We start from the raw sequence: 13840 nt of genomic DNA on the forward strand, positions 1-13840 counted from the left end.
AACACTAAGCAGTTTCTCAGAAAGCTTCTTTCCAGATTTCATCTGAGGATATTTCCTTTTTTACCATAGCCCTCTATGGGCTTCCAAATATCACTTTGCCAATTCCACAAGAACTGTCTTAGCAAAAGGCTTCTTGAAGGGAAAGCTGTAACTCTGTGAGATGATTTCACAAAACACAAAGAAGTTTCTCAGTAAGCTTCTTTCTCTTTGTTATCGGAGGATATTTCCTTTGGCCCTATAGTCTTCAAAGGGATCCGAAATATCTGTTCTCAGATTCCACAGAAATAAGGCTAGCAAAGAGATCCACGAAATACAGATGTAACTCTGTGAGATGAATTAACAGAACACTAAGCAGTTTCTCAGAAAGCTTCTTTCCAGATTTCATCTGAGGATATTTCCTTTTTCACCATAGCCCTCTAAGGGCTTCGAAATATCACTTTGCCAATTCCACAAGAAATGTCTTAGCGAAAGGCTTCTTGACTGGAAAGCTGTAACTCTGTGAGATGATTTCACGGAACACAAAGAAGTTTCTAAGAAAGCTTCTTTCTCTTTGTTATCGGAGGATATTTCCTTTGGCCCTATAGTCTTCAAAGGGATCCGAAGTATCAGTTCTCAGATTCCACAGAAATAAGGCTAGCAAAGAGATCCACGAAATACAGATGTAACTCTGTGAGATGAATTAACAGAACACTAAGCAGTTTCTCAGAAAGCTTCTTTCCAGATTTCATCTGAGGATATTTCCTTTTTCACCATAGCCCTCTATGGGCTTCCAAATATCACTTTGCCAATTCCACAAGAACTGTCTTAGCGAAAGGCTTCTTTAGTGGAAAGGTGTAACTCTGTGAGATGATTTCACGGAACACAAAGAAGTTTCTCAGAAAGCTTCTTTCTCTTTGTTATCGGAGGATATTTCCTTTGGCCCTATAGTCTTCAAAGGGATCCGAAGTATCAGTTCTCAGATTCCACAGAAATAAGGCTAGCAAAGAGATCCACGAAATACAGATGTAACTCGGTGAGATGAATTAACAGAACACTAAGCAGTTTCTCAGAAAGCTTCTTTCCAGATTTCATCTGAGGATATTTCCTTTTTCACCATAGCCCTCTATGGGCTTCCAAATATCACTTTGCCAATTCCACAAGAACTGTCTTAGCGAAAGGCTTCTTTAGTGGAAAGGTGTAACTCTGTGAGATGATTTCACGGAACACAAAGAAGTTTCTCAGAAAGCTTCTTTCTCTTTGTTATCGGAGGATATTTCCTTTGGCCCTATAGTCTTCAAAGGGATCCGAAGTATCTGTTCTCAGATTCCACAGAAATAAGGCTGGCAAAGAGATCCACGAAATACAGATGTAACTCTGTGAGATGAATTAACAGAACACTAAGCAGTTTCTCAGAAAGCTTCTTTCCAGATTTCATATGAGGATATTTCCTTTTTCACCATAGCCCTCTAAGGGCTTCCAAATATCACTTTGCCAATTCCACAAGAACTGTCTTAGCAAAAGGCTTCTTTAGTGAAAAGCTGTAACTCTGTGAGATGATTTCACAAAACACAAAGAAGTTTCTCAGTAAGCTTCTTTCTCTTTGTTATCGGAGGATATTTCCTTTGGCCCTATAGTCTTCAAAGCGATCCGAAATATCTGTTCTCAGATTCCACAGAAATAAGGCTAGCAAAGAGGTGCACGAAATACAGATGTAACTCTGTGAGATGAATTAACAGAACACTAAGCAGTTTCTCAGAAAGCTTCTTTCCAGATTTCATCTGAGGATATTTCCTTTTTCACCATAGCCCTCTATGGGCTTCCAAATATCACTTTGCCAATTCCACAAGAACTGTCTTAGCGAAAGGCTTCTTGAGGGGAAAGCTGTAACTCTGTAAGTTGATTTCACAGAACACAAAGAAGTTTCTCAGAAAGCTTCTTTCTCTTTGTTATCGGAGGATATTTCCTTTGGCCCTATAGTCTTCAAAGGGATCCGAAATATCTGTTCTCAGATTCCACAGAAATAAGGCTAGCAAAGAGATCCACGAAATACAGATATAACTCTGTGAGTGGAAGTCAAACATCACAGAGCAGTTTCTCAGAAAGCTTCTTTCCAGATTTCATCTGAGGATAGTTCCTTTTTCACCATAGCCCTCTATGGGCTTCCAAATATCACTTTGCCAATTCCACAAGAACTGTCTTAGCGAAAGGCTTCTTGAGGGGAAAACTGTAACTCTGTTAGTTGATTTCACAGAACACAAAGAAGTTTCTCAGAAAGCTTCTTTCTCTTTGTTATCGGAGGATATTTCCTTTGGCCCTATAGTCTTCAAAGGGATCCGAAATATCTGTTCTCAGATTCCACAGAAATAAGGCAAGCAAAGAGATCCACGAAATACAGATGTAACTCTGTGAGATGAATTAACAGAACACTAAGCAGTTTCTCAGAAAGCTTCTTTCCAGATTTCATCTGTGGATATTTCCTTTTTCACCATAGCCCTCTAAGGGCTTCCAAATATCACTTTGCCAATTGTACAAGAACTGTCTTAGCGAAAGGCTTCTTGAGGGGAAAGCTGTAACTCTGTGAGATGATTTCACAGAACACAAAAAAGTTTCTCAGAAAGCTTCTTTCTGTTTGTTATCGGAGGATATTTCCTTTGGCCCTATAGTCTTCAAAGGGATCCGAAATATCTGTTCTCAGATTCCACAGAAATAAGGCTAGCAAAGAGATCCACGAAATACAGATGTAACTCTGTGAGATGAATTAACAGAACACTAAGCAGTTTCTCAGAAAGCTTCTTTCCAGATTTCATCTGAGGATATTTCCTTTTTCACCATAGCCCTCTATGGGCTTCCAAATATCACTTTGCCAATTCCACAAGAACTGTCTTAGCGAAAGGCTTCTTGAGGGGAAAGCTGTAACTCTGTGAGATGATTTCACAGAACACAAAGAAGTTTCTCAGAAAGCTTCTTTGTCTTTGTTATCGGAGGATATTTCCTTTGGCCCTATAGTCTTCAAAGGGATCCGAAATATCTGTTCTCAGATTCCACAGAAATAAGGCTAGCAAAGAGATCCACGAAATACAGATGTAACTCTGTGAGTCGAAGTCACACATCACAGAGCAGTTTCTCAGAAAGCTTCTTTCCAGATTTCATCTGAGGATATTTCCTTTTTCACCATAGCCCTCTATGGGCTTCCAAATATCACTTTGCCAATTCCACAAGAACTGTCTTAGCGAAAGGCTTCTTTAGTGGAAAGGTGTAACTCTGTGAGATGATTTCACGGAACACAAAGAAGTTTCTCAGAAAGCTTCTTTCTCTTTGTTATCGGAGGATATTTCCTTTGGCCCTATAGGCTTCAAAGGGATCCGAAGTATCAGTTCTCAGATTCCACAGAAATAAGGCTAGCAAAGAGATCCACGAAATACAGATGTAACTCTGTGAGATGAATTAACAGAAAACTAAGCAGTTTCTCATAAAGCTTCTTTCCAGATTTCATCTGAGGATATTTCCTTTTTCACCATAGCCCTCTATGGGCTTCCAAATATCACTTTGCCAATTCCAAAAGAACTGTCTTAGCGAAAGGCTTCTTTAGTGGAAAGGTGTAACTCTGTGAGATGATTTCACGGAACACAAAGAAGTTTCTCAGAAAGCTTCTTTCTCTTTGTTATCGGAGGATATTTCCTTTGGCCCTATAGTCTTCAAAGGGATCCGAAATATCTGTTCTCAGATTCCACAGAAATAAGGCTAGCAAAGAGATCCACGAAATACAGATGTAACTCTGTGAGATGAATTAACAGAACACTAAGCAGTTTCTCAGAAAGCTTCTTTCCAGATTTCATCTGAGGATATTTCCTTTTTTACCATAGCCCTCTATGGGCTTCCAAATATCACTTTGCCAATTCCACAAGAACTGTCTTAGCAAAAGGCTTCTTGAAGGGAAAGCTGTAACTCTGTGAGATGATTTCACAAAACACAAAGAAGTTTCTCAGTAAGCTTCTTTCTCTTTGTTATCGGAGGATATTTCCTTTGGCCCTATAGTCTTCAAAGGGATCCGAAATATCTGTTCTCAGATTCCACAGAAATAAGGCTAGCAAAGAGGTGCACGAAATACAGATGTAACTCTGTGAGATGAATTAACAGAACACTAAGCAGTTTCTCAGAAAGCTTCTTTCCAGATTTCATCTGAGGATATTTCCTTTTTCACCATAGCCCTCTATGGGCTTCCAAATATCACTTTGCCAATTCCACAAGAACTGTCTTAGCGAAAGGCTTCTTAAGGGGAAAACTGTAACTCTGTGAGATGATTTCACAGAATACAAAGAAGTTTCTCAGAAAGCTTCTTTCTCTTTGTTATCGGAGGATATTTCCTTTGGCCCTATAGTCTTCAAAGGGATCCGAAATATCTGTTCTCAGATTCCACAGAAATAAGGCTAGCAAAGAGATCCACGAAATACAGATATAACTCTGTGAGTGGAAGTCACACATCACAGAGCAGTTTCTCAGAAAGCTTCTTTCCAGATTTCATCTGAGGATATTTCCTTTTTCACCATAGCCCTCTATGGGCTTCCAAATATCACTTTGCCAATTCCACAAGAACTGTCTTAGCGAAAGGCTTCTTGAGGGGAAAGCTGTAACTCTGTGAGATGATTTCACAGAACACAAAGAAGTTTCTCAGAAAGCTTCTTTCTCTTTGTTATCGGAGGATATTTCCTTTGGCCCTATAGTCTTCAAAGGGATCCGAAATATCTGTTCTCAGATTCCAAAGAAATAAGGCTAGCAAAGAGATCCACGAAATACAGATGTAACTCTGTGAGATGAATTAACAGAACACTAAGCAGTTTCTCAGAAAGCTTCTTTCCAGATTTCATCTGAGGATATTTCCTTTTTCACCATAGCCCTCTATGGGCTTCCAAATATCACTTTGCCAATTCCACAAGAACTGTCTTAGCGAAAGGCTTCTTGAGGGGAAAACTGTAACTCTGTGAGTTGATTTCACAGAACACAAAGAAGTTTCTCAGAAAGCTTCTTTCTCTTTGTTATCGGAGGATATTTCCTTTGGCCCTATAGTCTTCAAAGGGATCCGAAATATCTGTTCTCAGATTCCACAGAAATAAGGCTAGCAAAGAGATCCACGAAATACAGATGTAACTCTGTGAGATGAATGAACAGAACACTAAGCAGTTTCTCAGAAAGCTTCTTTCCAGATTTCATCTGAGGATATTTCCTTTTTCTCCATAGCCCTCTAAGGGCTTCCAAATATCACTTTGCCAATTGTACAAGAACTGTCTTAGCGAAAGGCTTCTTGAGGGGAAAGCTGTAACTCTGTGAGATGATTTCACAGAACACAAAGAAGTTTCTCAGAAAGCTTCTTTCTGTTTGTTATCGGAGGATATTTCCTTTGGCCCTATAGTCTTCAAAGGGATCCGAAATATCTGTTCTCAGATTCCACAGAAATAAGGCTAGCAAAGGGATCCACGAAATACAGATGTAACTCTGTGAGATGAATTAACAGAACACTAAGCAGTTTCTCAGAAAGCTTCTTTCCAGATTTCATCTGAGGATATTTCCTTTTTCACCATAGCCCTCTAAGGGCTTCCAAATATCACTTTGCCAATTCCACAAGAAATGTCTTAGCGAAAGGCTTCTTGACTGGAAAGCTGTAACTCTGTGAGATGATTTCACGGAACACAAAGAAGTATCTCAGAAAGCTTCTTTCTCTTTGTTATCGAAGGATATTTCCTTTGGCCCTATAGTCTTCAAAGGGATCCGAAATATCTGTTCTCAGATTCCACAGAAATAAGGCTAGCAAAGAGATCCACGAAATACAGATGTAACTCTGTGAGTGGAAGTCACACATCACAGAGCAGTTTCTCAGAAAGCTTATTTCCAGATTTCATCTGAGGATATTTCCTTTTTCACCATAGCCCTCTATGGGCTTCCAAATATCACTTTGCCAATTCCACAAGAACTGTCTTAGCGAAAGGCTTCTTGAGGGGAAAGCTGTAACTCTGTGAGATGATTTCACAGAACACAAAGAAGTTTCTCAGAAAGCTTCTTTCTCTTTGTTATCGGAGGATATTTCCTTTGGCCCTATAGTCTTCAAAGGGATCCGAAATATCTGTTCTCAGATTCCAAAGAAATAAGGCTAGCAAAGAGATCCACGAAATACAGATGTAACTCTGTGAGATGAATTAACAGAACACTAAGCAGTTTCTCAGAAAGCTTCTTTCCAGATTTCATCTGAGGATATTTCCTTTTTCACCATAGCCCTCTATGGGCTTCCAAATATCACTTTGCCAATTCCACAAGAAATGTCTTAGCGAAAGGCTTCTTTAGTGGAAAGGTGTAACTCTGTGAGATGATTTCACAGAACACAAAGAAGTTTCTCAGAAAGCTTCTTTCTCTTTGTTATCGGAGGATATTTCCTTTGGCCCTATAGTCTTCAAAGGGATCCGAAGTATCAGTTCTCAGATTCCACAGAAATAAGGCTAGCAAAGAGATCCACGAAATACAGATGTAACTCTGTGAGATGAATTAACAGAACACTAAGCAGTTTCTCAGAAAGCTTCTTTCCAGATTTCATCTGAGGATATTTCCTTTTTCACCATAGCCCTCTATGGGCTTCCAAATATCACTTTGCCAATTCCACAAGAACTGTCTTAGCGAAAGGCTTCTTTAGTGGAAAGGTGTAACTCTGTGAGATGATTTCACGGAACACAAAGAAGTTTCTCAGAAAGCTTCTTTCTCTTTGTTATCGGAGGATATTTCCTTTGGCCCTATAGTCTTCAAAGGGATCCGAAGTATCTGTTCTCAGATTCCACAGAAATAAGGCTAGCAAAGAGATCCACGAAATACAGATGTAACTCTGTGAGATGAATTAACAGAACACTAAGCAGTTTCTCAGAAAGCTTCTTTCCAGATTTCATATGAGGATATTTCCTTTTTTACCATAGCCCTCTATGGGCTTCCAAATATCACTTTGCCAAATCCACAAGAACTGTCTTAGCGAAAGGCTTCTTGAAGGGAAAGCTGTAACTCTGTGACATGATTTCACAAAACACAAAGAAGTTTCTCAGTAAGCTTCTTTCTCTTTGTTATCGGAGGATATTTCCTTTGGCCCTATAGTCTTCAAAGGGATCCGAAATATCTGTTCTCAGATTCCACACAAATAAGGCTAGCAAAGAGATGCAGGAAATACAGATGTAACTCTGTGAGATGAATTAACAGAACACTAAGCAGTTTCTCAGAAAGCTTCTTTCCAGATTTCATCTGAGGATATTTCCTTTTTCACCATAGCCCTCTATGGGCTTCCAAATATCACTTTGCCAATTCCACAAGAACTGTCTTAGCGAAAGGCTTCTTGAGGGGAAAGCTGTAACTCTGTGAGATGATTTCACAGAACACAAATACGTTTCTCAGAAAGCTTCTTTCTGTTTGTTATCGGAGGATATTTCCTTTGGCCCTATAGTCTTCAAAGGGATCCGAAATATCTGTTCTCAGATTCCACAGAAATAAGGCTAGCAAAGAGATCCACGAAATAGAGATGTAACTCTGTGAGATGAATTAACAGAACACTAAGCAGTTTCTCAGAAAGCTTCTTTCCAGATTTCATATTAGGATATTTCCTTTTTTACCATAGCCCTCTATGGGCTTCCAAATATCACTTTGCCAATTCCACAAGAACTGTCTTAGCAAAAGGCTTCTTGAAGAGAAAGCTGTAACTCTGTGAGATGATTTCACAAAACACAAAGAAGTTTCTCAGTAAGCTTCTTTCTCTTTGTTATCGGAGGATATTTCCTTTGGCCCTATAGTCTTCAAAGGGATCCGAAATATCTGTTCTCAGATTCCACAGAAATAAGGCTAGCAAAGAGGTGCACGAAATACAGATGTAACTCTGTGAGATGAATTAACAGAACACTAAGCAGTTTCTCAGAAAGCTTCTTTCCAGATTTCATCTGAGGATATTTCCTTTTTCACCACAGCCCTCTATGGGCTTCCAAATATCACTTTGCCAATTCCACAAGAACTGTCTTAGCGAAAGGCTTCTTGAGGGGAAAACTGTAACTCTGTGAGATGATTTCACAGAACACAAAGAAGTTTCTCAGAAAGCTTCTTTCTCTTTGTTATCGGAGGATATTTCCTTTGGCCCTATAGTCTTCAAAGGGATCCGAAATATCTGTTCTCAGATTCCACAGAAATAAGGCTAGCAAAGAGATCCACGAAATACAGATATAACTCTGTGAGTGGAAGTCACACATCACAGAGCAGTTTCTCAGAAAGCTTCTTTCCAGATTTCATCTGAGGATATTTCCTTTTTCAACATAGCCCTCTATGGGCTTCCAAATATCACTTTGCCAATTCCACAAGAACTGTCTTAGCGAAAGGCTTCTTGAGGGGAAAGCTGTAACTCTGTGAGATGATTTCACAGAACACAAAGAAGTTTCTCAGAAAGCTTCTTTCTCTTTGTTATCGGAGGATATTTCCTTTGGCCCTATAGTCTTCAAAGGGATCCGAAATATCTGTTCTCAGATTCCAAAGAAATAAGGCTAGCAAAGAGATCCACGAAATACAGATGTAACTCTGTGAGATGAATTAACAGAACACTAAGCAGTTTCTCAGAAAGCTTCTTTCCAGATTTCATCTGAGGATATTTCCTTTTTCACCATAGCCCTCTATGGGCTTCCAAATATCACTTTGCCAATTCCACAAGAACTGTCTTAGCGAAAGGCTTCTTGAGGGGAAAACTGTAACTCTGAGAGTTGATTTCACAGAACACAAAGAAGTTTCTCAGAAAGCTTCTTTCTCTTTGTTATCGGAGGATATTTCCTTTGGCCCTATATTCTTCAAAGGGATCCGAAATATCTGTTCTCAGATTCCACAGAAATAAGGCTAGCAAAGAGATCCACGAAATACAGATGTAACTCTGTGAGATGAATGAACAGAACACTAAGCAGTTTCTCAGAAAGCTTCTTTCCAGATTTCATCTGAGGATATTTCCTTTTTCACCATAGCCCTCCAAGGGCTTCCAAATATCACTTTGCCAATTGTACAAGAACTGTCTTAGCGAAAGGCTTCTTGAGGGGAAAGCTGTAACTCTGTGAGATGATTTCACAGAACACAAAGAAGTTTCTCAGAAAGCTTCTTTCTGTTTGTTATCGGAGGATATTTCCTTTGGCCCTATAGTCTTCAAAGGGATCCGAAATATCTGTTCTCAGATTCCACAGAAATAAGGCTAGCAAAGGGATCCACGAAATACAGATGTAACTCTGTGAGATGAATTAACAGAACACTAAGCAGTTTCTCAGAAAGCTTCTTTCCAGATTTCATCTGAGGATATTTCCTTTTTCACCATAGCCCTCTATGGGCTTCCAAATATCACTTTGCCAATTCCACAAGAACTGTCTTAGCGAAAGGCTTCTTGAGGGGAAAGCTGTAACTCTGTGAGATGATTTCACAGAACACAAAGAAGTTTCTCAGAAAGCTTCTTTCTCTTTGTTATCGGAGGATATTTCCTTTGGCCCTATAGTCTTCAAAGGGATCCGAAATATCTGTTCTCAGATTCCAAAGAAATAAGGCTAGCAAAGAGATCCACGAAATACAGATGTAACTCTGTGAGATGAATTAACAGAACACTAAGCAGTTTCTCAGAAAGCTTCTTTCCAGATTTCATCTGAGGATATTTCCTTTTTCACCATAGCCCTCTATGGGCTTCCAAATATCACTTTGCCAATTCCACAAGAACTGTCTTAGCGAAAGGCTTCTTTAGTGGAAAGATGTAACTCTGTGAGAGGATTTCACGGAACACAAAGAAGTTTCTCAGAAAGCTTCTTTCTCTTTGTTATCGGAGGATATTTCCTTTGGCCCTATAGTCTTCAAAGGGATCCGAAGTATCAGTTCTCAGATTCCACAGAAATAAGGCTAGCAAAGAGATCCACGAAATACAGATGTAACTCTGTGAGATGAATTAACAGAACACTAAGCAGTTTCTCAGAAAGCTTCTTTCCAGATTTCATCTGAGGATATTTCCTTTTTCACCATAGCCCTCTATGGGCTTCCAAATATCACTTTGCCAATTCCACAAGAACTGTCTTAGCGAAAGGTTTCTTTAGTGGAAAGGTGTAACTCTGTGAGATGATTTCACGGAACACAAAGAAGTTTCTAAGAAAGCTTCTTTCTCTTTGTTATCGGAGGATATTTCCTTTGGCCCTATAGTCTTCAAAGGGATCCGAAGTATCTGTTCTCAGATTCCACAGAAATAAGGCTAGCAAAGAGATCCACGAAATACAGATGTAACTCTGTGAGATGAATTAACAGAACACTAAGCAGTTTCTCAGAAAGCTTCTTTCCAGATTTCATCTGAGGATATTTCCTTTTTCACCATAGCCCTCTAAGGGCTTCGAAATATCACTTTGCCAATTCCACAAGAAATGTCTTAGCGAAAGGCTTCTTGACTGGAAAGCTGTAACTCTGTGAGATGATTTCACGGAACACAAAGAAGTTTCTCAGTAAGCTTCTTTCTCTTTGTTATCGGAGGATATTTCCTTTGGCCCTATAGTCTTCAAAGGGATCCGAAATATCTGTTCTCAGATTCACAGAAATAAGGCTAGCAAAGAGATCCACGAAATACAGATATAACTCTGTGAGTGGAAGTCACACATCACAGAGCAGTTTCTCAGAAAGCTTCTTTCCAGATTTCATCTGAGGATATTTCCTTTTTCACCATAGCCCTCTATGGGCTTCCAAATATCACTTTGCCAATTCCACAAGAACTGTCTTAGCGAAAGGCTTCTTGAGGGGAAAACTGTAACTCTGTGATTTGATTTCACAGAACACAAAGAAGTTTCTCAGAAAGCTTCTTTCTCTTTGTTATCGGAGGATATTTCCTTTGGCCCTATAGTCTTCAAAGGGATCCGAAATATCTGTTCTCAGATTCCACAGAAATAAGGCTAGCAAAGAGATCCACGAAATACAGATGTAACTCTGTGAGATGAATGAACAGAACACTAAGCAGTTTCTCAGAAAGCTTCTTTCCAGATTTCATCTGAGGATATTTCCTTTTTCACCATAGCCCTCTAAGGGCTTCCAAATATCACTTTGCCAATTGTACAAGAACTGTCTTAGCGAAAGGCTTCTTGAGGGGAAAGCTGTAACTCTGTGAGATGATTTCACAGAACACAATGTAGTTTCTCAGAAAGCTTCTTTCTGTTTGTTATCGGAGGATATTTCCTTTGGCCCTATAGTCTTCAAAGGGATCCGAAATATCTGTTCTCAGATTCCACAGAAATAAGGCTAGCAAAGAGATCCACGAAATACAGATGTAACTCTGTGAGATGAATTAACAGAACACTAAGCAGTTTCTCAGAAAGCTTCTTTCCAGATTTCATCTGAGGATATTTCCTTTTTCACCATAGCCCTCTATGGGCTTCCAAATATCACTTTGCCAATTCCACAAGAACTGTCTTAGCGAAAGGCTTCTTTAGTGGAAAGGTGTAACTCTGTGAGATGATTTCACGGAACACAAAGAAGTTTCTAAGAAAGCTTCTTTCTCTTTGTTATCGGAGGATATTTCCTTTGGCCCTATAGTCTTCAAAGGGATCCGAAATATCTGTTCTCAGATTCCACAGAAATAAGGCTAGCAAAGAGATCCACGAAATACAGATGTAACTCTGTGAGATGAATTAACAGAACACTAAGCAGTTTCTCAGAAAGCTTCTTTCCAGATTTCATCTGAGGATATTTCCTTTTTCACCATAGCCCTCTAAGGGCTTCGAAATATCACTTTGCCAATTCCACAAGAAATGTCTTAGCGAAAGGCTTCTTGACTGGAAAGCTGTAACTCTGTGAGATGATTTCACGGAACACAAAGAAGTTTTTCAGTAAGCTTCTTTCTCTTTGTTATCGGAGGATATTTCCTTTGGCCCTATAGTCTTCAAAGGGATCCGAAATATCTGTTCTCAGATTCCACAGAAATAAGGCAAGCAAAGAGATCCACGAAATACAGATGTAACTCTGTGAGATGAATTAACAGAACACTAAGCAGTTTCTCAGAAAGCTTCTTTCCAGATTTCATCTGAGGATATTTCCTTTTTCACCATAGCCCTCTATGGGCTTCCAAATATCACTTTGCCAATTCCACAAGAACTGTCTTAGCGAAAGGCTTCTTTAGTGGAAAGGTGTAACTCTGTGAGATGATTTCACGGAACACAAAGAAGTTTCTCAGAAAGCTTCTTTCTCTTTGTTATCGGAGGATATTTCCTTTGGCCCTATAGTCTTCAAAGGGATCCGAAGTATCAGTTCTCAGATTCCACAAAAATAAGGCTAGCAAAGAGATCCACGAAATACAGATGTAACTCTGTGAGATGAATTAACAGAACACTAAGCAGTTTCTCAGAAAGCTTCTTTCCAGATTTCATCTGAGGATATTTCCTTTTTCACCATAGCCCTCTATGGGCTTCCAAATATCACTTTGCCAATTCCACAAGAACTGTCTTAGTGAAAGGCTTCTTTAGTGGAAAGGTGTAACTCTGTGAGATGATTTCACGGAACACAAAGAAGTTTCTCAGAAAGCTTCTTTCTGTTTGTTATCGGAGGATATTTCCTTTGGCCCTATAGTCTTCAAAGGGATCCGAAGTATCAGTTCTCAGATTCCACAGAAATAAGGCTAGCAAAGAGATCCACGAAATACAGATGTAACTCTGTGAGATGAATTAACAGAACACTAAGCAGTTTCTCAGAAAGCTTCTTTCCAGATTTCATCTGAGGATATTTCCTTTTTCACCATAGCCCTCTATGGGCTTCCAAATATCACTTTGCCAATTCCACAAGAACTGTCTTAGCGAAAGGCTTCTTTAGTGGAAAGGTGTAACTCTGTGAGATGATTTCACGGAACACAAAGAAGTTTCTCAGAAAGCTTCTTTCTCTTTGTTATCGGAGGATATTTCCTTTGGCCCTATAGTCTTCAAAGGGATCCGAAGTATCTGTTCTCAGATTCCACAGAAATAAGGCTAGCAAAGAGATCCACGAAATACAGATGTAACTCTGTGAGATGAATTAACAGAAAACTAAGCAGTTTCTCAGAAAGCTTCTTTCCAGATTTCATATGAGGATATTTCCTTTTTCACCATAGCCCTCTATAGGCTTCCAAATATCACTTTGCCAATTCCACAAGAACTGTCTTAGCAAAAGGCTTCTTGAAGGGAAAGCTGTAACTCTGTGAGATGATTTCACAAAACACAAAGAAGTTTCTCAGTAAGCTTCTTTCTCTTTGTTATCGGAGGATATTTCCTTTGGCCCTATAGTCTTCAAAGCGATCCGAAATATCTGTTCTCAGATTCCACAGAAATAAGGCTAGCAAAGAGGTGCACGAAATACAGATGTAACTCTGTGAGATGAATTAACAGAACACTAAGCAGTTTCTCAGAAAGCTTCTTTCCAGATTTCATCTGAGGATATTTCCTTTTTCACCATAGCCCTCTATGGGCTTCCAAATATCACTTTGCCAATTCCACAAGAACTGTCTTAGCGAAAGGCTTCTTGAGGGGAAAGCTGTAACTCTGTAAGTTGATTTCACAGAACACAAAGAAGTTTCTCAGAAAGCTTCTTTCTCTTTGTTATCGGAGGATATTTCCTTTGGCCCTATAGTCTTCAAAGGGATCCGAAATATCTGTTCTCAGATTCCACAGAAATAAGGCTAGCAAAGAGATCCACGAAATACAGATATAACTCTGTGAGTGGAAGTCACACATCACAGAGCAGTTTCTCAGAAAGCTTCTTTCCAGATTTCATCTGAGGATATTTCCTTTTTCACCATAGCCCTCTATGGGCTTCCAAATATCACTTTGCCAATTCCACAAGAACTGTCTTA

The sequence above is a fragment of the Macaca nemestrina genome, chromosome X, assembly GCF_043159975.1.
Source record: "Macaca nemestrina isolate mMacNem1 chromosome X, mMacNem.hap1, whole genome shotgun sequence".
NCBI classification, from domain to species: domain Eukaryota; kingdom Metazoa; phylum Chordata; class Mammalia; order Primates; family Cercopithecidae; genus Macaca; species Macaca nemestrina.